A 24,680-nucleotide genomic window follows, 5' to 3' on the forward strand; every position below is an offset into this window, starting at 1 on the left:
CTGGTTAGGGAGAAACCAGTTCTCAGAGGACACCATACTGATCCCAAATGTGCAAGCAAAGGTTTGCTTGCTTTTCTTCCGCATAGCAGAATTATAAAAAATACTGAGTCTCACATCTACTATACTGCAGGACTGGCTATATTGCAGTCTCTTTAGGAAAGCTGTTGAAGCCAAAGGTGGTCAGGGTGAGTGGGTAGTGTGCTGGCTGCAGGACAGAGGGACAAAAGGAGAGGCAACTCTCACTCCTGCCATTCTATCATCTAAATCCCTAATTGTTTCCTTCCTCATTTGGCTCATTCAATGACTTTATGCAAAAGGTGCTGACCTCCTCCATTTCTTATTTTTCTTTTGTCTTGGATGACAGCATTATTCAGTTCTGTATCAGGGAGTGTGGTGACAGATAATACAAGGAGGGTGGTGAGGGCACTTCAGAGGGTGGTGAGGCCCTGGCACAGGCTGCCCACAGAAGCTGTGGATGCCCCATCCCTGGAGGTGCTCAAGGCCAGGCTGGATGGGGCTTTGGGCAATCTGGTCTGGTGGGAGGTGTCCCTGGTACTTGGCAGTGCCCTTCCTACTGGCCCGACATACACATATATACCTTCATAATTGTTTGAGAGGGGATATCTCAATAATCTCAGTTTGCAGGATGTCCCTGCAAAACACAAAGGTTGAGAAAGGTACAGAAGTGGCTGACTCCCACTTTTAAAATCCACCTTTCAGGTAATGTGGAGTTTTGAACCAGCATCTGCATTTTGATTACAAGGTTCTGTTCACCTAAAAATTTCAGATCCATGGAGGATCTCATGGAAAGCATCCTCTTAAAAGTTGTGTTATGCTCACTAATAATCCCTCCCATGCCTCCATTATGTTCAGCTGTTCAGATTTCCAGCTATATTTACACGGTAATTTTGACTCCTTTATTTGTTAGGGAATGTCTTTCTATTAGTAGGAAAAGAGTTAATGAAGGAAAAAAACTCAAAGAGAGAAGGCCTATAACAAACCTATTGATATAATATATAGAAGAAAAAAAATAATGATTAGTGTCTAGTCAGCAATTTCTCAATTTCAGTATCTTTCTAGTTAAATTAACCCCATTAGATGTGGGAGACTACTTTACACTTGCAGTACCCTTCTGAGGCAGGAAATCGTATCTTTTATTTCCAGAAGGAAACTCAGGAAGCCACCCAAGGTCACACAGGAGAACCTGGGATTTCAGTTTTGTTTGTTTGTTTGTTTGATTGATTGTTTGTTTTTATCCCTAGGGAGTCACAGAAGCTCAAAACATACCTTTTAAGTCACTCACATGACAAAGCTCACTGACTGTCCCCACTTCTCTCCCCTCTGCTAACTCACTAAAGTCCATAGATAATCCCTGTCAAACGAAACACAAACAATATGTAGTGGACAAGAGTTGAAAGGGAAGGTAGGGTTCACGTTTACAAAGGAAAAAGCAATGGCAATTAATCTTTAGACTGAAAAAAAAAAAAGGAAAAAAAAAAAACAACAAAAACAAACAAACAAACAAAGAACAAACAAGGAGCAGCTGTTAAGCTTCTCTAGCTGAGAGGGTGAAGAGGACATAGTTCTCCACCTCCAAGCTCTGGAGATCATCTCCCACTCAAAGTGGGACTATTGCCTACACCTGTAGAGCATGTCAACTTTGCACAGGTGAGTCTTGAAACCCTTGAAGGATGGGTGTATCTTGAGATGCTTTCATGCATTGCCACTGATTTCAACAGGATTGTTGAAGCAACTGCTCTTTGAACCCCTGATAATTAAACTTAATCTGTATTACAAGGGTATCTTGTGTTGCTTATTTTTTGCATGCTAGCTTATTCCTTCTTCCCAGTGTGAGCAGCAGAAGCTTCTGTAGGTGCTCCTGTACATCTGTCTTGTCCCTCATAAGCAACTGAAGAATAGTGAGAGGACAGCATCCATTGCAGGCTTATTGTGTGTAACAGTGCATCTGCAGTGCATAAATGTGTTTAAATGGATCTCTTCTTAGGATATTTGCAAAAGCAAGCAAGCAAGCAGTCATTCACTTCCTATGGAGTCAAGTTTAGACCACCCAGGAGTTGCTTTTGAACACTGCTACTGATCGTTACCTGTAGTGAGCCAGCTAGCAAAAGTATTAAACATTAATGTATTTCAGTTGTGCCTATCGACGGTGCATTTTAAATAGACTCTGCTATATTCTCCCAGTGGAAAGATTTATTTTACTTTAAGAATATATAGGACTGTGCTTTCAGTACTTTTTCTTTGTTTAACGAGAAGCTCTCTTACTGAAAACCCAGCAGACCATAAAACCAGTCAGGGGCTTTTATCCAGGATGTCTGACCCATCGCCTGACAATAATTAGTTCAGGTTAATTACAGCAAATCTGTAGATTTGCAGCCTGAAATCATCTCATCCCCTAAGCTGAACCCTCCAGAGGTTTCTTTTATGAGCTCTGCATCCTAAGGGTGGACTTAAAGTAATGAATTTGTCTCTAATAAGATTCATAGGTTTGTTCCCTAAGCAATGGTGTCAATTATAGAATCTAACACTGATGGCTTATTTTGCTGAAAATAGAGAAATTGAGAGTTTTTAATGAAGCATGCAGGATTTTTAACATTTTTGTTTAACTCTTTCCATTGTCGAAAAGCATAAAAATGCAATTATGTGAAATCTTGTACCACTTTCTATGGCTTTCTGTGTGCGCCGGTAGCTAATTTCCTTCTGCTCTGTAATGGAAAAGGTTAATGTAATGACTCTGAGATTTCATTTGGAAATGTTCCAGAAGAGTGTCTGAGTATTTGCTGCACTTAATGGCAGGAAGTAATAAGTGAGGTTATGTATTGGTGAAAAATGTTTCATGTACTGAGAAGATTAATACTGGAGAGAGGCACAGGGGACACAAGCCTGAGGCTTCCTCCTCAATTCTGACACAATATAATATGTCCATACTTGGTACGTGCCCTTCTGTAGTTAGCTCTTCATCATTAACAAAGCAGACAGGAAGTCTCTGGGGGATGTGTTATCAGCAGAAGAGAAGGAACCAGAGAGGAGAAGGATGCCCCTCCGTTCTACAAATGAGTGGCAGGCACCTCCAACTGGGAACACTGGACCAGATGGTGCTGGTACCAGCACAGTACCTACACAGCAAGAGGATGCTGTAACACCCTTCAAGGGTTTGGCTTTATTTCAATGTTTACACTATTTTTTTTGTGTGTGTGTGTGTGTGCATAGCTATTGTACTTACGGTTTCTGGATTTGGCTCCATCACAAATATTTCAATGTTTATACTAATTTTTGTGCATAGCTATTGTACTTACGGTTTCTGAAAGATGAACCACTACTTCAGAATTTACCAAAACGAGAATACCCACCACCAAAACAGAATTTATTGAAAGAAAAACTAACCCTCCACTCTTGATAGGCTGCTGCAAGCCCTGCCCAGAGCAGGACTTGTTCTGCCCCTCAGCACTGCCAGGCTGCTTGTTTGAACTTGGAGACCCAATGAGGATAAACGGGACAGACAGCAGGCAGGACTGACTGCCAATTTCACAGGTGGCCCAGCTCACACTGGGATGGGGACTGAGGGCTGTTAATCTCTCTGCCTATCCCTAGTCATTTAGTTCACCAGATTCTCACTTTTTATTGTGTGTCATGCATAATCTTCCACTGAGCTCTGCTCTGAAGGCTGCTTATCTAATGAAGTCTATTTTGATGCACATTTGAAGTAATAAGGGCATCCATTAGGCAGAATAAAGTTTAGAAAAGGCGAAAAAATGCACTGAAAATGCAGGTTTGGTGATGCTTAAGCATTGCTCAGATACTTACAAGTGACATCCTTTTTTAATCTGGAAAACACCGATGTACCAAGGCCTAACATTTTAATGGAAAAAAAATACTGGGTTTCATATTTTCCCAACAGGACTGACAAGCGGTGTTAGTTGCTCAGACAACTATTTTGGCCGCCTCTCTGAGAACCTTTCTGTTCTGAAGTCACCAAGCAGGGGTTTGGCCAGGAGAGGCACCTACTGGACGTGGTGCTGTTAACCTCATTAACCCAGCGTCACGGCGTATTTTGCCATGAAGGACCAGGGAAAGGCTCCGGTGCCCCGAATATCCATCCTGCAATCCTGTATTGCAGTCTGAACTCCCCTCACTTGGAACCTGTAACCTGCTAATTGCCTTATCCTCATTTATATGATAAGTGGTTCATTTCCTTTATTGTGATTGAATCCCCTCCCTATATTACAAGAAAACTGGAGCTGCAGAGAGTGCTTGATTGGATTTCATTGCTGTAGGCCATTTCTTAAACAGGTTACGGGTTGACAAACATAGGAGGGGGATCAATATCCATCCTTTGCCTCATTGACAAGCTAATCTTTTCAGTAAACATTTCATCAGTACCTGCCATTTGTATACACACCTGCCTCATGAGGATGGAGAAAGCTCTGCTTTATAAGGTTTGGGTAACTAATAAATGAAAAGACAAGAATATAAATGGGGCAAATCACCGAGAGAGCATTTTTAGGAAAAATAGCCTTTCGTTGCCTGCAGAATCTAGCCAAGCACGTTTTCAACCGTTGTTAATTTTAATTAGGTTGCATTACGTTCAGGCCCGGTGTCAGCTTCGGTTTCTGTAGCTCAGCTCGCCCTGCGCCGAGAGGCCTGCCCCTCAGCCTGCAATCCCCAGCCCTGCTACAAATGCCTTCAAAGATCCCGCTTGCCCGAACTGGGGATGCTGAATGAGCTCAGAAATTGTGGTCAGGGGAATGAAACTGCCCCTCTCTGATGCCCTGGGCCTGCTCACTTTTCACCTGCTTTTTCACAGCAGCGTGGATGAAGAGGGGCCACCGCTGGCAATGAAGTCACCTCCTCCTCTCTCATCAGAGGTAGAAGGATGGTTTTGATCAGGGTTTTAGAGAAGCTGTGGCTCTGCTAATCACTTAGAAACCATGAGTCATACTCCAAAAGAAAGCAAGAGAGTTTTGCTAAGTGTTTTTGGAGACATCTTTCCTGTTTGCTTTTGTGCCACACGTTGAAGGCTCCTTCCCCCACGGCTGTGTGGGCTAGAAACTGGCATTGTCTCTTACAGGAGTGAGGGCCAAGATTATCACTATATTTAGGCTTCTCTTACGGTCCTGCATATTAGAATTACACAGTTGAATGACGAACGCTGCAAAAATTAGCAATGCTGTATTTCAGTCCAACCTGAGAGAGAACATGAAGGCATTCACTGTGGAGTTAGTTAGGGGTGAAGGAAAGTGGACAGCAAACATGAAACTTTGGGGTCACAAGCAAAGAAAGCAATATTGCTGCTGATACTTCAGCAGCAGAAAATTAGAGACTTTCTTATTTGTTTTCTTCTGCAAAGTAAAGAAGCTCTCACAGAGCACACAGCAATGCTTACCAGTCAAATCAACTTTACAGACAGTAAAAACCATCAGAGCTGAAGATTACCCAAGATGAAACTTTGCTCACACCACTGAAGTAACATTAGAAATATTTCAGTCCTGCATTTTGAGAGGAAAAAATGAGGTGATACGATTAAGTCAGTGTCTAAGGAATGAGACTAGAGAAAAAGTGGTGTAGTGTGAAGATCAGGGAACACATACACATTTCCTTTTCTTCCCAGGTGAGTGTTTGAATAAGTTTTTTTAAAAGTAAACATTAACCAACTGCACCTCAAATATCTGTTCTGTCATCTATATGACCTCAGGAAGAGCAAATGAAAAGGAAGAGCTCAGTTAATATTCAGCAGTCTGGGAAAAGGATTCAATGTAAGACATTTTCAGTGTGTTGGGTGCCTTCTTTTCTCTGGTCCACGTAGGTCTCAGAACTTTTGTTTCAGAGCCTTTTCAATTAGCAAAAGCAGTGTTAGGATACATCTTTTATTTGATGTGCAGACTAGAATAGAAACGTAATAGGGAAAAATATTCCCACAACCATAGGTTAATTGCTAGTAAATGTTGCTCAAGCATCTTGGTTACGTTGATTAATGGCCCCGGTGAGCAGCTGAAAAAATAGCTGGGCTGTTGGAAAGATCATTAGCAATTTTAACTCTTTGGCTTTTGTGATGGGCATAGAGAAACATTTATAATGGTTTCACTGAGTACAGTGGCATACTGCAATGTTAGTTACAGTTAGATAGAAACAATCACTGTGTTTTCCTTGCATCCAATAGTATGGAAATTTACAAGACAGCGTGAGGCAAGATTTTTTTATTTTATTTTATTTTGTGTTCTTTTTGTAAAACTTTTGGACAGATCCTTGCTAAATGCAAGGGAGATTTTATACATAAATACGAATACTCAGTTCTGCTCATTAATCCTATTATTTGAAAGAGGAGAGGGACAGAGATGATGTGTGAAAAGTAGCATACCAGCCAACAGAACTTATTTTAGCTCAGAAAGGCACAGCAATATGAAGCAGTGCCTTGTGACAGCACGAAGCTAGCAGTCCAAGGGCTGAAGGAAAGAAGGACGAGGTTTCAAGCCACCTTTGATCTCAAGCTATAAATACCACAGCTGCCCTGAGTGCATCCCAAAGACCACAGTGCTTGTGATAATTCACAGTTCTTCTTACCTGGACTGCCTGCACCAGGAAGGATCTCATCATTACCTATTGGATATTTACCCAGTTCCACAGATAGTATCATAATTTCCTTTTTTCTAGACTAATCCTCTGAAAAGAAGGAAAGCATCACCATCTTAGTGAGACTTTTTACAGGCTGGGGCAGAACCCCAGAGGCTCTTGAGAGATTCCTCACACCTGGGAGGATGGGAGAATAAGCAGCTGACCCCACTAAGACAAAAGCTCCTAGAAATGCACCTTCAGATGCTGCTTCACGGAGTCAGGCCAGGTGTAAGGCAGACTCCAGAAATAATATTGGTGTTCCCCAAAACAGTGCCTTGCAGCTGTCTGAGCAGTGGTGGGCAAATCAACTCCACATTATTGACCCTAAGTTAGAATCTTTCCCCCGGTTTGGGTACAGCTTGGGAATTGCCTCAGCCATGGCCTGGCATATAAGTACCACATAAAATCTCTATGAAGCTCCCGCAGTGCCCAGAGCCCTCTCTTCTGTGCTGGCCCAGAAGATCTTGTGCCAGCTACCTTCAGAGGCTTTGTGACTCTGTCTATTTAAATATAACTATTTAAATCCCAGGAAGGGGAAATAAAGCAATCCTGGACTGCAAAGGGAAAAGGGTGGCAAGGAGCTGAAGGGTATATCTGGCTGGTAATGAGACAGGTTCACTTGTAGCAGGCTCCTGGAAAGCTCATCAGGAACAATCCCTTACGTTGTTTCAGAAAATATGCAACAGGAAATTACAGCCCGAAGGCACTTTGTTCGCTGGCAATTTGCAACCAAGAAAGGGAGAAAGAGGACAAACCAAAATAATTGAATAAAATTCTTTGAGCTTTATATGCAAGCTCTGCACTTGCCAAGGGAAATGGGCAAGCAGCCAAAAGGGACACGATATATTACTAATTATCAAATAGAGGAGAGAAACTGCTTGCTTGTTGGAGAAACATTTCATGCAAAGCTTTGTCTGTACTTCCTAGCGTAGGTGCTATTAGCCTTGGCAGGGTTTGGCAAAACCATGTTTTCAAAACGTGGCTCTGACCAGAGTGAGGCATTTGGTAATGCACCTGGGATAGAAGGAAAGGGGGAAAATCCTGCCCATGCTTCTTGCACTGGGATGACTTTTCTGTTGGTGCATCTCTCAGGACTCTCAGCCTGCACACAGCAGAACACAAAGAAAGCAAGATGATGCGTATTACTTCTTTCCTGGAGGAAATACATGTGGCTGATACCCTATGTAGTGATTTGCCACAGGCAGGAACCCTTTCTTAGCAATACCCCACCAACTCCTGCAGGGCATTTCTTTCCCAAAGCTGCACCATCTGAGGCACATTTGGTGTAAACTCTGGGCTCACTGAGGACAGGAGAGAACATAAACCTGCTCACAGGTCCAATCACTTTACAACTCCATTTTTAAAGTTACCCGTGCTCAGCTAAATCCCTTCCGAATTACATTTTCACTCAAACTCATGCAGCTCAAAAAAAAAAAAAAAAAAAAAAGTCTTTATTCCACGCACCGCTGTAATTATTTTTAATATATTCAATAACGGAGCCACAGGCTTAAGAATATTAAAAATTACGCTTAGAGCAAAAACTATCGCCGCATAAATTGCATTACACCGTACGGAGGTTGGCGGTATCCCAGCCCCAAAAAAAGGATGCTCAGCCTCCTGTCTGTGAGTTTTTCAACCCAGATGGGCTGGAAAGCGAAGAGCAACGCTGCCACCTACCGCACATAAACCAGGACACTTCGGTCACCTGCCGGGGCTTCAACCCCAGCCGGGTTTCCCAATTTTCTAGTGGGATTTTGATCAGTTTTTGAGAGAGCAAAACTGCTCCGCCTGACGCAGTCTTGTGTTCAGGCTAAAGCAGGGGCAAAGACTGCAAGCATCCATCCTTTCAAAAGGTTTCTGCAGCTGTTCGTCAAAAACAAAGAGAGACTGACAAAATGTGCACAGCATTGGGGTGAAGCAGAAGTGGAGGAAAAACCCCAACAAAACCTGCCAGAGGATCAGCACGGGCACTGACTGTGTGGCCAGTGCTGTCCTGCTTGGCCTGCATCTTTGCACACCCCAGGATGATGTGGGCAGCAGCTGGCCCCCCACCCTGGCTCGTCAGTACATGAGCAATAAGGGGAGCTCTGCCAGTTCACAGCCTTTCAGGACACAGAGCTTATTCTGAATTTTGGGGACCTCTCAGCACAGCCTTGCCCAGGCAGAGTGCCCCAGGCACACTATTTGGATCAGCAGGCTCTTGCTCTCTGCAGACCTCTTTGCAGCTTTTCCTAGTTTTCTTTTAAATGAGGTCTTGGATCCTTGTCTGCATGCTATCCATACAGCCCGTGTCTGTTTTTTTTCTGTATTATTTCCTTTAAGTTCACCTGTCAGTGTAGGTCCCCCTGCTCCTGTGGGGGCTCTCCATGGGCCGCAGCCTCCTCCAGGCCACATCCACCTGCTCCACCGGGGGCTCCTCCACCCACGGGGGGGCTGCAGCGTGGAGATCTGCTCCATGGGGGACCCATGGGCTGCAGGGGGACAGCCTGCTCCACCGGGGGCCTCTCCCTGCACAGCCTGCAGGGGAACTGCTGCTGCCTCCTGCTGCACTCCCCTGGGGGGCTGCAGGGCTGCTTCCCCTCTCTTTCTCCCTGTGAAGCAGCTTTTGTTTTGTTATTTTTGTTCTCCTTTCTTCAATATGCTCTCACAGAGGAACAAGCGACATCGTTTCTTGGCTTGGCTCTGGCCAGCAGGGGAGCCCTTCTCTAACGTGGGGCAGCTTCTAGATTCTTCTCACGGAAGCCACCCCTATGGCCCCCTGCTACCAAAACCTTGCCACGTAAACCCACCAGAGCAACTCTTTCGGTGAAGAAATTTTTCGCAATAACCAACCAAAACCTCCCCTGGTACAACCTAAGGGGTTTTGTTCTTGTCTTGTCACTTGGGGCTTGGGAGAAGAGAACGATCCCCACCTCTCTGGAGCCTCCTTGAAGCTTCCTGTAGAGCACAGGAAGGTCTCCTCTGAGCCTCCTTTTCTCCAGGCTGAACAAGCCCAGCTCCCTCAGCCGCTCCTCACCAGACTTGTTCTCGAAACCCTTCACAAGCTTCAGAGCCCTTCTCCGCACACGCTCCAGCACCTCGAGGTCTTCGCTGAACACAGTGCTCGAGGTGCGGCCTCACCAGAGCCGAGCACAGAGGGACAACCGCTTCCCTAGTCCTGAGGGCCACTCTATGTCTGATACAAGCCAGCTGTAGAGATATTTCTATGCATATAGATGCAGCACTAGTACATGTTCCTTGGAAAACCGGTCAAACTCTCTTCAAACCCTCTAACTGGTTTCCTCTAACTGGCACTGATGCTTCAGCTGGATCCTCTAAATCCCATGTTACTGCTTCTGCTTCCCAAGCAGGTGACGGAAACTCCTAACCGCAGAGCAGAGGAGTTGTAGTTCTGTCTACAGGCAATATTTGGAAGTTTGGAAGATGCTTCCCTTGCTCAGCTGCCATCCCTACGTTAATCAATCACCTGATCTTTTGCCTTCCAGCAAAAGTCTCGATGCAGTTCTTAAGGCAAGTTATATCTGAAAATCCTCAGCCACCTCTGTGCACGCCAAACCTTTCATGGCACTGTGCAAGGCGCGGCTGGCAGCGATAAATCAGGTTGTGGAATGAATGGCAACGTGTGGGGAGGGAATTTTCAGGTGGCTTCGCGCTGTTTTGCAGGTCCCTGAATTAGAGGTAAAGAGGAAACAAGCGGGAGAAACAAAAACTTGAGCAAGGCTGAGATCCAGAATTGGCTACAGTGTTAAAGAGGACCTTTGGGCAGTGGGCAATTGCTGGCTGGCTCCAGGCGCGTGCCTGAGGGTCTCTGACCAACTGTGGGATAGATTCGGGTGCGTGGACAGCACGTGGGGCTACGGGGAGAGGACATGGAGGAGTGAAAAAGGGCAATAAACGCCTCCTGTTCAAGAGCCATCAGGAGTCTGTGTCTTGCATCCCGTCAGCAACACAAATATTTGGCTCCAGATCCAAAATGTCATGTATTTGGCAACTTTATTTATGGTAGCACTCCCCTCCCCTCCCCTCTTTTGCCTCCCCTCCCCTCCCCTCTTTTGCTTCCCCTCCCCTCCCCTCTTTTGCCTCCCCTCCCCTCCCCTCTTTTGCTTCCCCTCCCCTCCCCTCCCCTCTTTTGCCTCCCCTCCCCTCCCCTCCACTCCCCTCCCCTCCCCTCGCCTCCCCTCTCCTCCCCTATGCTCCCTGTCCCTACACTCTGCTACACTCCCCTTCCCTATCCTACTCTACACTCCCCTTCGCTACACTACCCTACATTACCCTATGCTCCCCGCCCCTACGCTCTCCTACGCTCCCCTCCCATATCCTACCCTACACTCCCCTAAACTCCGCTCCCCTACACTACCCTATACTCTCCTATGCTCCCCTCCCTTATCCTACTCTCCACTCCCCTAAACTTCGCTCCCCTACACTACCCTATACTCTCCTACGCTCCCCTCCCCTCTAACACGCTACACTACGCTATGCTATGCTACACTACCCTATCCTACCCTCCCCTAACCTCCCCTACACTATCTTCCCCTGCCCTCCCCTCCCTGGCCCTCCCCTGCCCTGCCCTCCCCTCCCCTTCCCTCCCCTCCCCTCCCCTATGCTTCCCTACGCTCCCCTCCCCTATGCTCCCTGTCCCTACACTCTGCTACACTCCCCTCCCCTATACTACCCTACACACCCCTACACTCCCCTCCGCTATCCTACCCTACACTCCCCTAAACTCCGCTCCCCTACACTGCCCTATAATCTCCTACGCTCCCCTCCCCTCTACCACGCTACACTATGCTACGCTACGCTATGCTACCCTACGCTATGCTATGCTACGCTACCCTATCCTACCCTCCCCTAACTTCCCCTACACTATCTTACCCTCTCCTGCCCTCCCCTCCCCTGCCCTCCCCTCCCCTATGCTCCCTGCCCCTACACTCTGCTACACTCCCCTCCCCTATACTACCCTACACTCCCCTTCGCTACACTACCCTACATTACCCTATGCTCCCCTCCCCTATGCTCCCCTACGCTCCCATCCCCTATCATACCCTACACTCCCCTAAACTCAACTCCCCTACACTACCCTATACTCTCCTACGCTCCCCTCCCCTCTACCACACTACACTACGCTACGCTACCCTACGCTATGCTATGCTACACTACCCTATCCTACCCTCCCCTTCCCTCCCCTCCCCTGCCCTTTCCTCCCCTCCCTTCCCTCCCCTTCCCTCCCCTCCCCTCTCTTCCTTTTAGTCCCTCCCCTTCCCTCCCCTCTTGTCTTCTTCCCTCCTCTTTTCTTTCTTTCAGGTATCTTCAGATCGCTTCAGTCGTTCTCATAGCTGCTATCCCTGGCTGATTCACGGGAACCCATCAGCAGCAACCAGAAGCGCTCCAGCTGCTGTGTCACTGGGCAAGCAACAGTCTCCAACTGGCAATCGCTGACTTCGTTCTGTGGCTCGGACAGGTGCCTTGCAGTTCCACCGTGGCCTGGACGTGTCCTCTTGCTGTGTCCCCACCTACAGCGCAGTTCTGCTTAGAAGCAGCAGCAGGCTTTTGAAGATGTCCCACTCCTTCCATTTTCAGTGGTTTAGCTTGGCTAGCCGGGTGGTGTCTGTCAACAGAAGACATCAAAGAGATTTGGGTTAGAAACAGCTAACTGAGTAGTTCCTTTGCACAAGGGCAAGGACTATTTACCCCTTCCTAATGGAGACTGCAGTGTCAGAGATAATGACGGGTCCTTCAGAGAGCTTTGAAATATCCCTTGGGGATGCTGAGTCCAGAGGACCAGAGGAAATCTGTCCAAAGTACACCATGGAAGCACTCTGAATTACTTCCTAGCACAGAAGCATCTATGCTGATACGGCTTCAGCTGGTTGCAGTGTTCTTCTTCACCTAATACCTAAATTCAGATAAGAGGTCTCAATGCAGATGGAAAGATTGAGAACTAGAGAAATCACTGATGTGCTTTGAGAACTTCTGAGGACTGAGAACTAAATAAATCCAATGGTGTAACATTAAGGATTGGTTAGAAAAGTAAACGTTAAAAACAAGTAAAGGAGAAGGACAAGTAAGCTTTCTTAAAGGATCTACTATATGTAAAGGATCTTTAAATAAGTAAATAAGTAATGAAATATATGCGCAGAGTGATGGATAGATAGATATCCAGAAACCTAAGAAACTGCTGCGCAGGTTAGCTTCTTGCTCTCTTTTCTCAAAGTGCTAGTGAATACAGCATCTGTGTGCCTTACAAGCATTACCCTCAGTCCACCACAGGTACACACGAGAGGACAGCCTGCAGGTTGCGGAGGCAAAGAAACTGCTCTGGCTGGATGTGAAGAGCCACGACAGAAGTTGCTGTCAGGGAAAAGATACACAGAGGGGATGAAAAACACGGAGTGTGCTTCCGACCTTCACAACTTCTAAGCAAGCGGAGATGAGGGTGTGGAACAACCAAATGAGCTGTAGATCGAGAAGCAGCCTGAAGACTGTCCTTAAGCAGGGCCTTGCCTTCTTTGTTTTTCTAGCATTGCTTGCCTTCAAGCGCACGATCATGACTTTATTAACTTTCTACCACTACAGAAATGCACCGGATTCTTTCACAACACTTACGGGTGGTAATTGGAAATACTGGTCAGCATTCTCTATTTCCTTCTTCATCTCAATTCTCTTTTGGCCTGTGAAGCTTTTCAGATCAGAGGAGAAGATCCGCTGTAATACGGAGTTTTGGATACTGCAAAGGAAACGAAGAATCGTACTGACAACTCTTTTCAACCTCACCTGCAACCATCACAGAAGAGAATAGCGAAAGAACGCCGCTTTCTCATGGGAAGCATAAATTCGAGCATAGGTGTCCTCTAGCTGAAGCGAGGTGAAGCAGGTTCCAAACAAGGGGAAGGAGCACACCCAGAAGTATTTCCATAAAGCTGTGTTTTCAATCAAATGGTTTAAAGACTTAGATTTTCTTACAAGTGAAGAATGGAAAAATAAAGTGAAAGAAAATTACCTGGACATCCAGTTTTCCTCTAGCTTGCTTTGCTGCTTTCAGAATCTAGGGCTTTGATACTGCTGCCTCCTCAGCAACATCAGCAATTTCCTAGGAAAGCTGGTGTCCACCAGGTCAAATAGGAATGGGAAACCCCTCTTGCCACAGCTTCACACTCACACCAGAGTTGGCAGGACAGGCCGATGGACAGAGAAGGGTCTGTAAGAGTGTTAGAAAACAGACTTTAGATTTCCATCCACCCAGGACAAATTCCTTGCTCATCCCTTCCAACTGAACTCGAAGTAGAAGGAGGTGATCCCAAGCTGCACTCCTGACATCTATGCTGCAAAGTCATCGAATGTGACATGGTACTGTACCAGCCTGTGATGAACAGAAACAGGACTTTGAAGGTTATGCTGTCCACCAGCTTGAACGAACTCGCTCCTAGGCGCAGTTGTGTCCAAGCCATTCTGTTGCTAGACATGTTGTGCAAACAGACAGCTGAGTAGTGGGGAGAGGACGTGCTGCTGTCTGCAGTGTGACCTCAGCGCTTACCAAACAGTAGTGAATACACAGAGAAGGGCGTTAGGAAAACTTCAAGCCCCAGATACATTTGAGGTGGAAACCATGTTTCCCAAGATAACACTGGGCAGGACTCCATAATCAAAATGTGTTCATTTCTTGGTTCATCCAACTCCTAGGGTTTAGGTTTAAAATGTTTCTGTCTTGGCTTGAAGCACTCTTCCAACCTCTATTTCCAGTTCCTATGATTTCCTGAAATAGCTAATCCCACTTTTTCTTTTGACAATCTCACAGTCTCTTCTTTTTTACCTCTCCCCAAGAAACTTAGAACTGTTCTCTTCATACTTGACAACTAGATATGGAGCTGTATCAGCCAGAAGGAAGTTTCCTTCACACTTTCCGCTTCTTACGGTACCTGGACTCTTACCTTTACTCTTACTCGCCCTTCCTACATTAGCACAAAGGAAGCTGTTTTGGAGATCTGACGTCTTGTTCTCCAGAAGCTACCCTGAATCACCTTTACGAGCGCTGTCCCACGCTGCGAGCACAAGTCTTGCAGTCTGGCCAGATATTTGCCTTCTAAGTCAATAATCAAATCTGTCAAGTTAAGAACATGGAATTAATGGAAAGGAAATCCTCTTATTTTGATCCCAATTCCCTTTTTTTTTTAATTTCTTTTTTTTTCTTCTTTTTTTCTAGACCACGAGTGAATCGTGGGAAACCAGCAAAACTCAGGTGAAAAATGGAATGAACAATGTTAAGGTCAGGCAGCTTGCCCACTGCAATTGCTACCCTGAAAGCAGATGGAGTGCCTCTTCATACACCACAGCCTGAGACACTACTCGACAGGCCAGCCCATGTGGTGCAGTCCATTGCTGTCCTGAATTTTAACATGACAGGGGTACTCTTAAGCCTCTTGTTTATGCTTTAGGACTTGCGGTCTGTGGGAGGACCACAGCACACTCTTCTCTGTCTCCCCTTATTTGCTGATCGCCTGGAGGAAGAAGAGAACGTGCAGAGGCCCTCACCCGTACATTGGGTCTGTTCTCACTCTGTGCAGCTCCATCATTGAGCAAAGTCCCAAACTTGATCCTTCTGTAAGGGCTTGACACAAACTACAGAATACTAAAATGAAAAATTCACAACAAAACCACCCTGTTTTCCCCAGCCGAGCATCAAAACACTTACAGAAGGGCATGGGCCCTCTCTGTGCACCTCAAGGTGACATGCACAAATCCTCACGTGGTTTCATCACATCCAGCACCCTTCTCTGTCCCTCCCGGCTAAACGTGCACAGAGGCAGCTGTTCCCAAAGTGCTGTGGTGACATCATTCAGGTCTGTTTCTGAAGTCATCACCGCAGGCGCCTCCCAGTGACGGCACAACACTCTCTGTTGCTAACGCGTATGTCTCAGAAACAGCTAGAGAAGTACCACTATGCCCAAACTGACTTGAATTAGGGTAGTTCAAAAATTATTCCCTGCTCCCCTACATCTGTGGAAGGACTGTGACTACAGACCAAAAGAGCTTGATTCTGATATGTTGCCCGTACTTGTAGAGCAGTTCACCTTTTATTTCCATGTAAGAAGGTGAAATCAACAATTCCCTTCCTCTGATTTGGGAATAGGAAAAAACCCCAATTCTCCAGGAAGCCTTAATAAGGAAACTATGCACTTCCTTGTTAAACATCTTGTTTCTTCGGAAAACTTTTCCAGTCCTTTGCAACTGCGCTGGTCTGAATCGGGTGGGCAGCCGAGTCCCACCACGACCGCTCTCTCACTCCCCCTCCTCAAGGGAAAGGGGGAGAAAATACGGTGCAAAGGGCTCAAGGGCTGAGATAAGGACGGGGAGATGGCTCAACAATTATTGTAAAGGGGAAAGCAGACTCAGCATAGGGAGACAGTAAGAGTTATTGCCTACTACCAACAAACTAGACACGTGAGAAACAAAGGAAAGAAACCCAAAACGTCTTCTCCCCATCTGCCCTCTTCCACCTCCTCCTCCTGAGCAGCGCAGGGAAACAGGGGACTGAGGGCTGCGCTCAGTCCCTGAAGCGTTGTCCCCGCCGCTCCTTCTCGCTCCCTCCCTGCCCCTGTTCCCATGGGGTCCCTCCCACGGGATGCCGTCCTTCCCCAGCTGATCCCACACGGGCTGCCCACAGGCAGCAGCTCCTCAAGCACTGCTCCCACACGGCTCCGTCCCACGGGCTCCATCCATCCGTCCCCCAGGAGCAAACTGCTCCAGCACGGGTCCCCCACGGCTGGGCGGCAGCTCCCCCCAGACCCCCTGCTCCTGCGGGGGCTCCTCTCCACGGGGGGGCTGCAGCTGCGGCCCGGGGCCTGCTCCTGCGGGGGCTCTCCGTGGGCCGCAGCCTCCTCCAGGCCGCATCCACCTGCTCCACCGGGGGCTCCTCCACCCACGGGGGGGCTGCAGCGTGGAGATCTGCTCCATGGGGGACCCATGGGCTGCAGGGGGACAGCCTGCTCCACCGGGGGCCTCTCCTTGCACAGCCTGCAGGGGAACTGCTGCTGCCTCCTGCTGCACTCCCCTGGGGGGCTGCAGGGCTGCTTCTCCTCTCTTTCTCCCTGTGAAGCAGCTTTTGTTTTGTTATTTTTGTTCTCCTTTCTTCAATATGCTCTCACAGAGGAACAAGCGACATCGTTTCTTGGCTTGGCTCTGGCCAGCAGGGGAGCCCTTCTCTAACGTGGGGCAGCTTCTAGATTCTTCTCACGGAAGCCACCCCTATGGCCCCCTGCTACCAAAACCTTGCCACGTAAACCCACCAGAGCAACTCTTTCGGTGAAGAAATTTTTCGCAATAACCAACCAAAACCTCCCCTGGTACAACCTAAGGGGTTTTGTTCTTGTCTTGTCACTTGGGGCTTGGGAGAAGAGAACGATCCCCACCTCTCTGGAGCCTCCTTTCAGCTTCCTGTAGAGCACAGGAAGGTCTCCCCTGAGCCTCCTTTTCTCCAGGCTGAACAAGCCCAGCTCCCTCAGCCGCTCCTCACCAGACTTGTTCTCGAAACCCTTCACAAGCTTCAGAGCCCTTCTCCGCACACGCTCCAGCACCTCGAGGTCTTCGCTGAACACAGTGCTCGAGGTGCGGCCTCACCAGAGCCGAGCACAGAGGGACAACCGCTTCCCTAGTCCTGAGGGCCACTCTATGTCTGATACAAGCCAGCTGTAGAGATATTTCTATGCATATAGATGCAGCACTAGTACATGTTCCTTGGAAAACCGGTCAAACTCTCTTCAAACCCTCTAACTGGTTTCCTCTAACTGGCACTGATGCTTCAGCTGGATCCTCTAAATCCCATGTTACTGCTTCTGCTTCCTAAGCAGGTGACGGAAACTCCTAACCGCAGAGCAGAGGAGTTGTAGTTCTGTCTACAGGCAATATTTGGAAGTCTGGAAGATGCTTCCCTTGCTCAGCTGCCATCCCGATGTTAATCAATCACCCGATCTTTTGCCTTCCAGCAAAAGTCTTGATGCAGTTCCTAAGGAAAGTTCTTTCTGAAAATCCTCAGCCACCTCTGCGCACGCCCAACCTTTCATGGCACTGTGCAAGGCGCGGCTGGCAGCGATAAATCAGGTTGTGGAATGAATGGCAACGTGTGGGGAGGGAATTTTCAGGTGGCTTCGCGCTGTTTCGCAGGTCCCTGAATTCAAGGTAATGAGGAAACAAGCGGGAGAAACAAAAACTTGAGCAAGGCTGAGATCCAGAATTGGCTACAGTGTTAAAGAGGACCTTTGGGCAGTGGGCAATTGCTGGCTGGCTCCAGGCGCGTGCCTGAGGGTCTCTGACCAACTGTGGGATAGATTCGGGTGCGTGGACAGCACGTGGGGCTACGGGGAGAGGACATGGAGGAGTGAAAAAGGGCAATAAACGCCTCCTGTTCAAGAGCCATCAGGAGTCTGTGTCTTGCATCCCTTCAACAACACAAATATTTGGCTCCAGATCCAAAATGTCATGTATTTGGCAACTTTATTTATGGTAGCACTCCCCTCCCCTCCCCTCTTTTGCCTCCCCTCCCCTCCCCTCTTTTGCGTCCCCTCCCCTCCCCTCTTTTGCTTCCCCTCCCCTCCCCTCTTTTGCCTCCCCTCCCCTCCCCTCTTTTGCTTCCCCTCCCCTCCCCTCCCCTCTTTTGCCTCCCCTCCCCTCCCCTCCACTCCCCTCCCCTCGCCTCCCCTCTCCTCCCCTATGCTCCCTGTCCCTACACTCTGCTACACTCCCCTTCCCTATCCTACTCTACACTCCCCTTCGCTACACTACCCTACATTACCCTATGCTCCCCGCCCCTACGCTCTCCTACGCTCCCCTCCCATATCCTACCCTACACTGCCCAAAGCTCCGCTCCCCTACACTACCCTATGCTCTCCTATGCTCCCCTCCCTTATCCTACCCTCCACTCCCCTAAACTTCGCTCCCCTACACTACCCTATACTCTCCTACGCTCCCCTCCCCTCTAACACGCTACACTACGCTATGCTATGCTACACTACCCTATCCTACCCTCCCCTAACCTCCCCTACACTATCTTCCCCTGCCCTCCCCTCCCTGGCCCTCCCCTGCCCCGCCCTCCCCTCCCCTTCCCTCCCCTCCCCTCCCCTATGCTTCCCTACACTCCCCTCCCCTACGCTCCCCTCCCCTATGCTCCCTGTCCCTACACTCTGCTACACTCCCCTCCCCTATACTACCCTACACACCCCTACACTCCCCTCCGCTATCCTACCCTACACTCCCCTAAACTCTGCTCCCCTACACTACCCTATACTCTCCTACGCTCCCTTCCCCTCTACCACGCTACACTATGCTACGCTACGCTATGCTATCCTACCCTACGCTATGCTATGCTACACTACCCTATCCTACCCTCCCCTAACCTCCCCTACACTATCCTACCCTCTCCTGCCCTCCCCTCCCCTGCCCTCCCCTCCCCTATGCTCCCTGCCCCTACACTCTGCTACACTCCCCTCCCCTATACTACCCTACACTCCCCTTCGCTACACTACCCTACATTACCCTATGCTCCCCTCCCCTATGCTCCCCTACGCTCCCCTCCCCTATCCTACCCTACACTCCCCTAAACTCCACTCCCCTACACTACCCTATACTCTCCTACGCTCCCCTCCCCTCTACCACACTACACTACGCTACGCTACCCTACACTATGCTATGCTACACTACCCTATCCTACCCTCCCCTTCCCTCCCCTCCCCTGCCCTTTCCTCCCCTCCCTTCCCTCCCCTTCCCTCCCCTCCCCTCTCTTCCTTTTATTCCCTCCCCTTCCCTCCCCTCTTGTCTTCTTCCCTCCTCTTTTCTTTCTTTCAGGTATCTTCAGATCGCTTCAGTCGTTCTCATAGCTCCTATCCCTGGCTGATTCACGGGAACCCATCAGCAGCAACCAGAAGCGCTCCAGCTGCTGTGTCCCTAGGCGAGCAACAGTCTCCAACTGGCAATCGCTGACTTCGTTCTGTGGCTCGGACAGGTGCCTTGCAGTTCCACCGTGGCCTGGACGTGTCCTCTTGCTGTGTCCCCACCTACAGCGCAGTTCTGCTTAGAAGCAGCAGCAGGCTTTTGAAGATGTCCCACTCCTTCCATTTTCAGTGGTTTAGCTTGGCTAGCCGGGTGGTGTCTGTCAATAGAAGACAACAAAGAGATTTGGGTTAGAAACAGCTAACTGAGTAGTTCCTTTGCACAAGGGCAAGGAATATTTACCCCTTCCTAATGGAGGCTGCAGTGTCAGAGATAATGACGGGTCCTTCAGAGAGCTTTGAAATATCCCTTGGGGATGCTGAGTCCAGAGGACCAGAGGAAATCTGTCTAAAGTACACCATGGAAGCACTCTGAATTACTTCCTAGCACAGAAGCATCTATGCTGATCCGGCTTCAGCTGGTTGCAGTGTTCTTCTTCACCTAATACCTAAATTGAGAGAAGAGGTCTCAATGCAGATGGAAAGATTGAGAACTAGAGAAATCACTGATGTGCTTTGAGAACTTCTGAGGACTGAGAACTAAATAAATCCAATGGTGTAACATTAAGGATTGGTTAGAAAAGTAAACGTTAAAAACAAGTAAAGGAGAAGGACAAGTAAGCTTTCTTAAAGGATCTACTATATGTAAAGGATCTTTAAATAAGTAAATAAGTAATGAAATATATGCGCAGAGAGATAGATAGATAGATATCCAGAAACCTAAGAAACTGCTGCGCAGGTTAGCTTCGTGCTCTCTTTTCTCAAAGTGCTAGTGAATACAGCATCTGTGTGCCTTACAAGCATTACCCTCAGTCCACTGCAGGTACACACGAGAGGACAGCCTGCAGGTTGCGGAGGCAAAGAAACTGCTCTGGCTGGATGTGAAGAGCCAAGACAGAAGTTGCTGTCAGGGAAAAGATACACAGAGGGGATGAAAACCACGGAGTGCGCTTCCGACCTTCACAACTTCTAAGCAAGTGGAGATGAGGGTGTGGAAGAAGCAAATCAGCTGCTGATCGAGAAGCAGCCTGAAGATTGCCCTTAAGCAGGGCCTTGCCTTCTTTGTTTTTCTAGCATTGCTTGCCTTCAAGTGCACGATCAGGATTTTATTAACTTTGATTAACTTTTATTAACTTCTACCACTACAGAACTGCGCCCGATTCCTTCCCAATACTTACGGGTGGTAATTGGAAATATTGGTCTGCATTCTCTATTTCCTTCTTCATCTCAATTCTCTTTTGGCCTGTGAAGCTTTTCGGATCAGAGGAGAAGATCCGCTGTAATACGGAGTTTTGGATACTGCAAAGGAAACGAAGAATCGTACTGACAACTCTTGTCAACCTCACCTGCAACCATCACAGAAAAGAATACCGAAAGAACACCGCTTTCTCATGGGAAGCATAAATTTGAGCATAGGTGTCCTCTAGCTGAAGCGAGGTGAAGCAGGTTCCAAACAAGGCGAAGGAGCACACCCAGAAGCATTTCCATAAAGCTGTGTTTTCAAACAAACGGTTTAAAGACTTAGATTTTCTTACAAGTGAAGAATGAAACAAGAAAGAAACGAAAATTACCTGGACATCCAGTTTTCCTCTAGCTTGCTTTGCTTCTTTCCAAATCTGAGTCTGGAGTGACAGTCAGGGAGCAGCATTGTGCAGAAATGCCAAAGCCTCCCCAGCTTGTTGTACCTTCATCAACAAGGCCTCTGATACTGCCGCCTCCTCAGCAACATCAGCAATTTCCTAGGAAAGCTGGTGTCCACCAGGTCAAATAGGAACGGGAAACCCCTCTTGCCACAGCTTCACACTCACACCAGAGCTGGCAGGACAGGCCGATGCACAGAGAAGGCTCTGTAAGAGTGTTAGAAAATAGACTTGAAACAGAATTCCGTCCACCCAGGACAAATTCCTTGCTCATCCCTTCCAACTGAACTCGAAGTAGAAGGAGGTGATCCCAAGCTGCACTCCTGACATCTATGCTGCAAAGTCATCGAATGTGACATGGTACTGTACCAGCCTGTGATGAACAGAAACAGGACTTTGAAGGTTATGCTGTCCACCAGCTTGAACGAACTCGCTCCTAGGCGCAGTTGTGTCCAAGCCATTCTGTTGCTAGGCGTGTTGTGCAAACAGACAGCTGAGTAGTGGGGAGAGGATGTGCTGCTGTCTGCAGTGTGACCTCAGCGCTTACCAAACAGTAGGGAATACACAGAGAAGGGCGTTAGGAAAACTTCAAGCCCCAGATACATTTGAGGTGGAAACCATGTTTCCCAAGATAACACTGGGCAGGACTCCATAATCAAAATGTGTTCATTTCTTGGTTCATCCAACTCCTAGGGTTTAGGTTTAAAATGTTTCTGTCTTGGCTTGAAGCACTCTCCCAGTCTCTAGTTCCAGTTCCTATGATTTCCTGCAATAGCTAATCCCACTTTTTCTTTTGACAATCTCACAGTCTCTTCTTTTTTACCTCTCCCCAAGAAACTTAGAACTGTTCTCTTCATACTTGACAACTAGATATGGAGCTGTATCAGCCAGAAGGAAGTTTCCTTCACACTTTCCGCTTCTTACGGTACCTGGACTCTTACCTTTACTCTTACTCGCCCTTCCTACATTAGCACAAAGGAAGCTGTTTTGGAGATCTGACGTCTTGTTCTCCAGAAGCTACCCTGAATCACCTTTACGAGCGCTGTCCCACGCTGCGAGCACAAGTCTTGCAGTCTGGCCAGATATTTGCCTTCTAAGTCAATAATCAAATCTGTCAAGTTAAGAACATGGAATTAATGGAAAGGAAATCCTCTTATTTTGATCCCAATTCCCTTTTTTTTTTAATTTCTTTTTTTTTTCTTCTTTTTTTCTAGACCACGAGTGAATCGTGGGAAACCAGCAAAACTCAGGTGAAAAATGGAATGAACAATGTTAAGGTCAGGCAGCTTGCCCACTGCAATTGCTACCCTGAAAGCAGATGGAGTGCCTCTTCATACACCACAGCCTGAGACACTACTCGACAGGCCAGCCCATGTGGTGCAGTCCATTGCTGTCCTGAATTTTAACATGACAGGGGTACTCTTAAGCCTCTTGTTTATGCTTTAGGACTTGCGGTCTGTGGGAGGACCACAGCACACTCTTCTCTGTCTCCCCTTATTTGCTGATCGCCTGGAGGAAGAAGAGAACGTGCAGAGGCCCTCACCCGTACATTGGGTCTGTTCTCACTCTGTGCAGCTCCATCATTGAGCAAAGTCCCAAACTTGATCCTTCTGTAAGGGCTTGACACAAACTACAGAATACTAAAATGAAAAATTCACAACAAAACCACCCTGTTTTCCCCAGCCGAGCATCAAAACACTTACAGAAGGGCATGGGCCCTCTCTGTGCACCTCAAGGTGACATGCACAAATCCTCACGTGGTTTCATCACATCCAGCACCCTTCTCTGTCCCTCCCGGCTAAACGTGCACAGAGGCAGCTGTTCCCAAAGTGCTGTGGTGACATCATTCAGGTCTGTTTCTGAAGTCACCACCGCAGGCGCCTCCCAGTGACGGCACAACACTCTCACTTAAGCTATATGACGGAGACAGAAATAATGCCATTTTCACATTTCATTATCCTACTGCGCAATAATTGTAGCAGCCTGATCCCTGACTTTCTCCTGTGTTCTCTCTGGCAATGCAGCTTTCTGATGCTTGTCATGCCAGGTTCAAAAAGGGAAGGAAGTGGCTTTGACTCACTGACTTTCTCCATTCCATCTCAAGACCCTTTTCAAGACCCTGCTTGCCATCAAACAGCCTCCAGGTGGCATCCTACAGATGGCCCTTTCCTCACCAAGCCTCTGGTTGAGAGGATCTAGCAGTGTCCTGTATTCTGACCACAAAACCAGCAGCACTGATGTTTGTAATCAACAGACCAGGAGGCTTTGCTCACTTTCTCTTGTTATTAGCTTCCTAATACAGATCAAAACAACTATCAGAGACAGGAGCAAACTAAATGGCAGTGAACACTCTGTTTTCTTAAAAGTTTTATTTTCTTGTACTTAAGATGTCCTATACCTCAGCTGTCTGAGTTTTATTTATTTACTTTTCCAATCAGCTGCTTGGATGTTGTAGGACTGCTGAAAGCAGATGCTGAAAAGACAGGTCAAATTAGCATTAAAACTGCTCAACCGGAAAAGTATCTTTAAATATTGAATTAGACAAAAGAAAAAAAAAATAAAAGCCTAACAAAGTAAGAGATATTCACAAAAGCTAAAAAGCATTCTTAGGGCACTGTCTAACACTGTGCAAAAGCCTACAGTTCAGCAGTCCACCAGCCTGACACAACTCCTCCATAGTTCTCACCACCAAGTTAACCACTTTGCTAGAAGCAAATCCACCTGAAAAGCTGAAGCCAGAGAGAAGTAGAGTGGCTGAGCTCATAAGAAGGAAAGTCTTTCCAAGTGGAGTTTGTAAGACTTCAGCCAAGTGCTCACATTTTTTTGCTCATGTGTTTATTATTATTTTTGTTCATGTGATAAGTTTTTTTGTCTTTCTTCTTTGGGTGGGCTGATTTTATCTATACCTTTTTGTTCCCAGCTGATCTTTGAATCAGCTTTTCCCACAAAATATAGACATGGACCAACCCATACATACATTAATATGAAGTAATTACATTATGCCTACAGTTCAAATCAGGATTTGAACAGAAAAGCTATGAATGATTCTGGACTTAAAAGTCTTCTAGACAATTCTAACAATAAAAATGCAATCACAAAATATAATTGGCATGCATGGTTTCAACCTCTACTGTGGAAGAGATCTGAAAGCTCAGCCGGTAATCTGGCTTCATGTGCTACAAGATGAAATCACTTTACCTGTTTCAGGTGGCTAAACAACTGTTACATCCTTGCAGAGCCCAAGTCAGTTTACAAAAAAAATAAATAAAAATAAAGAAACAAACAGGAACATATGCTACAAGGAAGGAAGGCTTCATTACTTTATCTCAGAGAACTACACGGGGGTACCAGTGGTCTGCAAGGCCTCTCAGGGTGGAACACAAAAAAATGTGTCACCCAAATCTTCACTGAATGCCTCTGCCTGTGTCCTGGTGCTGTT

At 47.3% G+C, this 24,680-nt stretch overlaps 2 long non-coding RNA genes across 3 annotated transcripts; both read right to left on the minus strand.

Moving 5' to 3' along the window:
- Positions 1-11,894: 11,894 nt before the first annotated feature.
- LOC137851776 (uncharacterized) lies at positions 11,895-12,965 on the minus strand. Its single transcript, XR_011093458.1, has 3 exons — positions 12,879-12,965; positions 12,316-12,520; positions 11,895-12,232 (listed from the first exon to the last, which is right to left on the minus strand). It is a non-coding gene; the product is annotated as an uncharacterized lncRNA (long non-coding RNA).
- Positions 12,966-13,656: 691 nt separating this feature from the next.
- LOC137851777 (uncharacterized) lies at positions 13,657-15,600 on the minus strand. Of its 2 annotated transcripts, none has more exons than XR_011093459.1 (3): positions 15,314-15,600; positions 14,553-14,722; positions 13,657-13,822 (listed from the first exon to the last, which is right to left on the minus strand). It is a non-coding gene; the product is annotated as an uncharacterized lncRNA (long non-coding RNA). The 2 variants fall into 2 exon arrangements; XR_011093460.1 differs by having other exon boundaries at positions 14,541-14,722.
- Positions 15,601-24,680: the final 9,080 nt, after the last annotated feature.

This window comes from Anas acuta, chromosome 2 (assembly GCF_963932015.1).
Source record: "Anas acuta chromosome 2, bAnaAcu1.1, whole genome shotgun sequence".
Taxonomy (NCBI): Eukaryota; Metazoa; Chordata; class Aves; order Anseriformes; family Anatidae; genus Anas; species Anas acuta.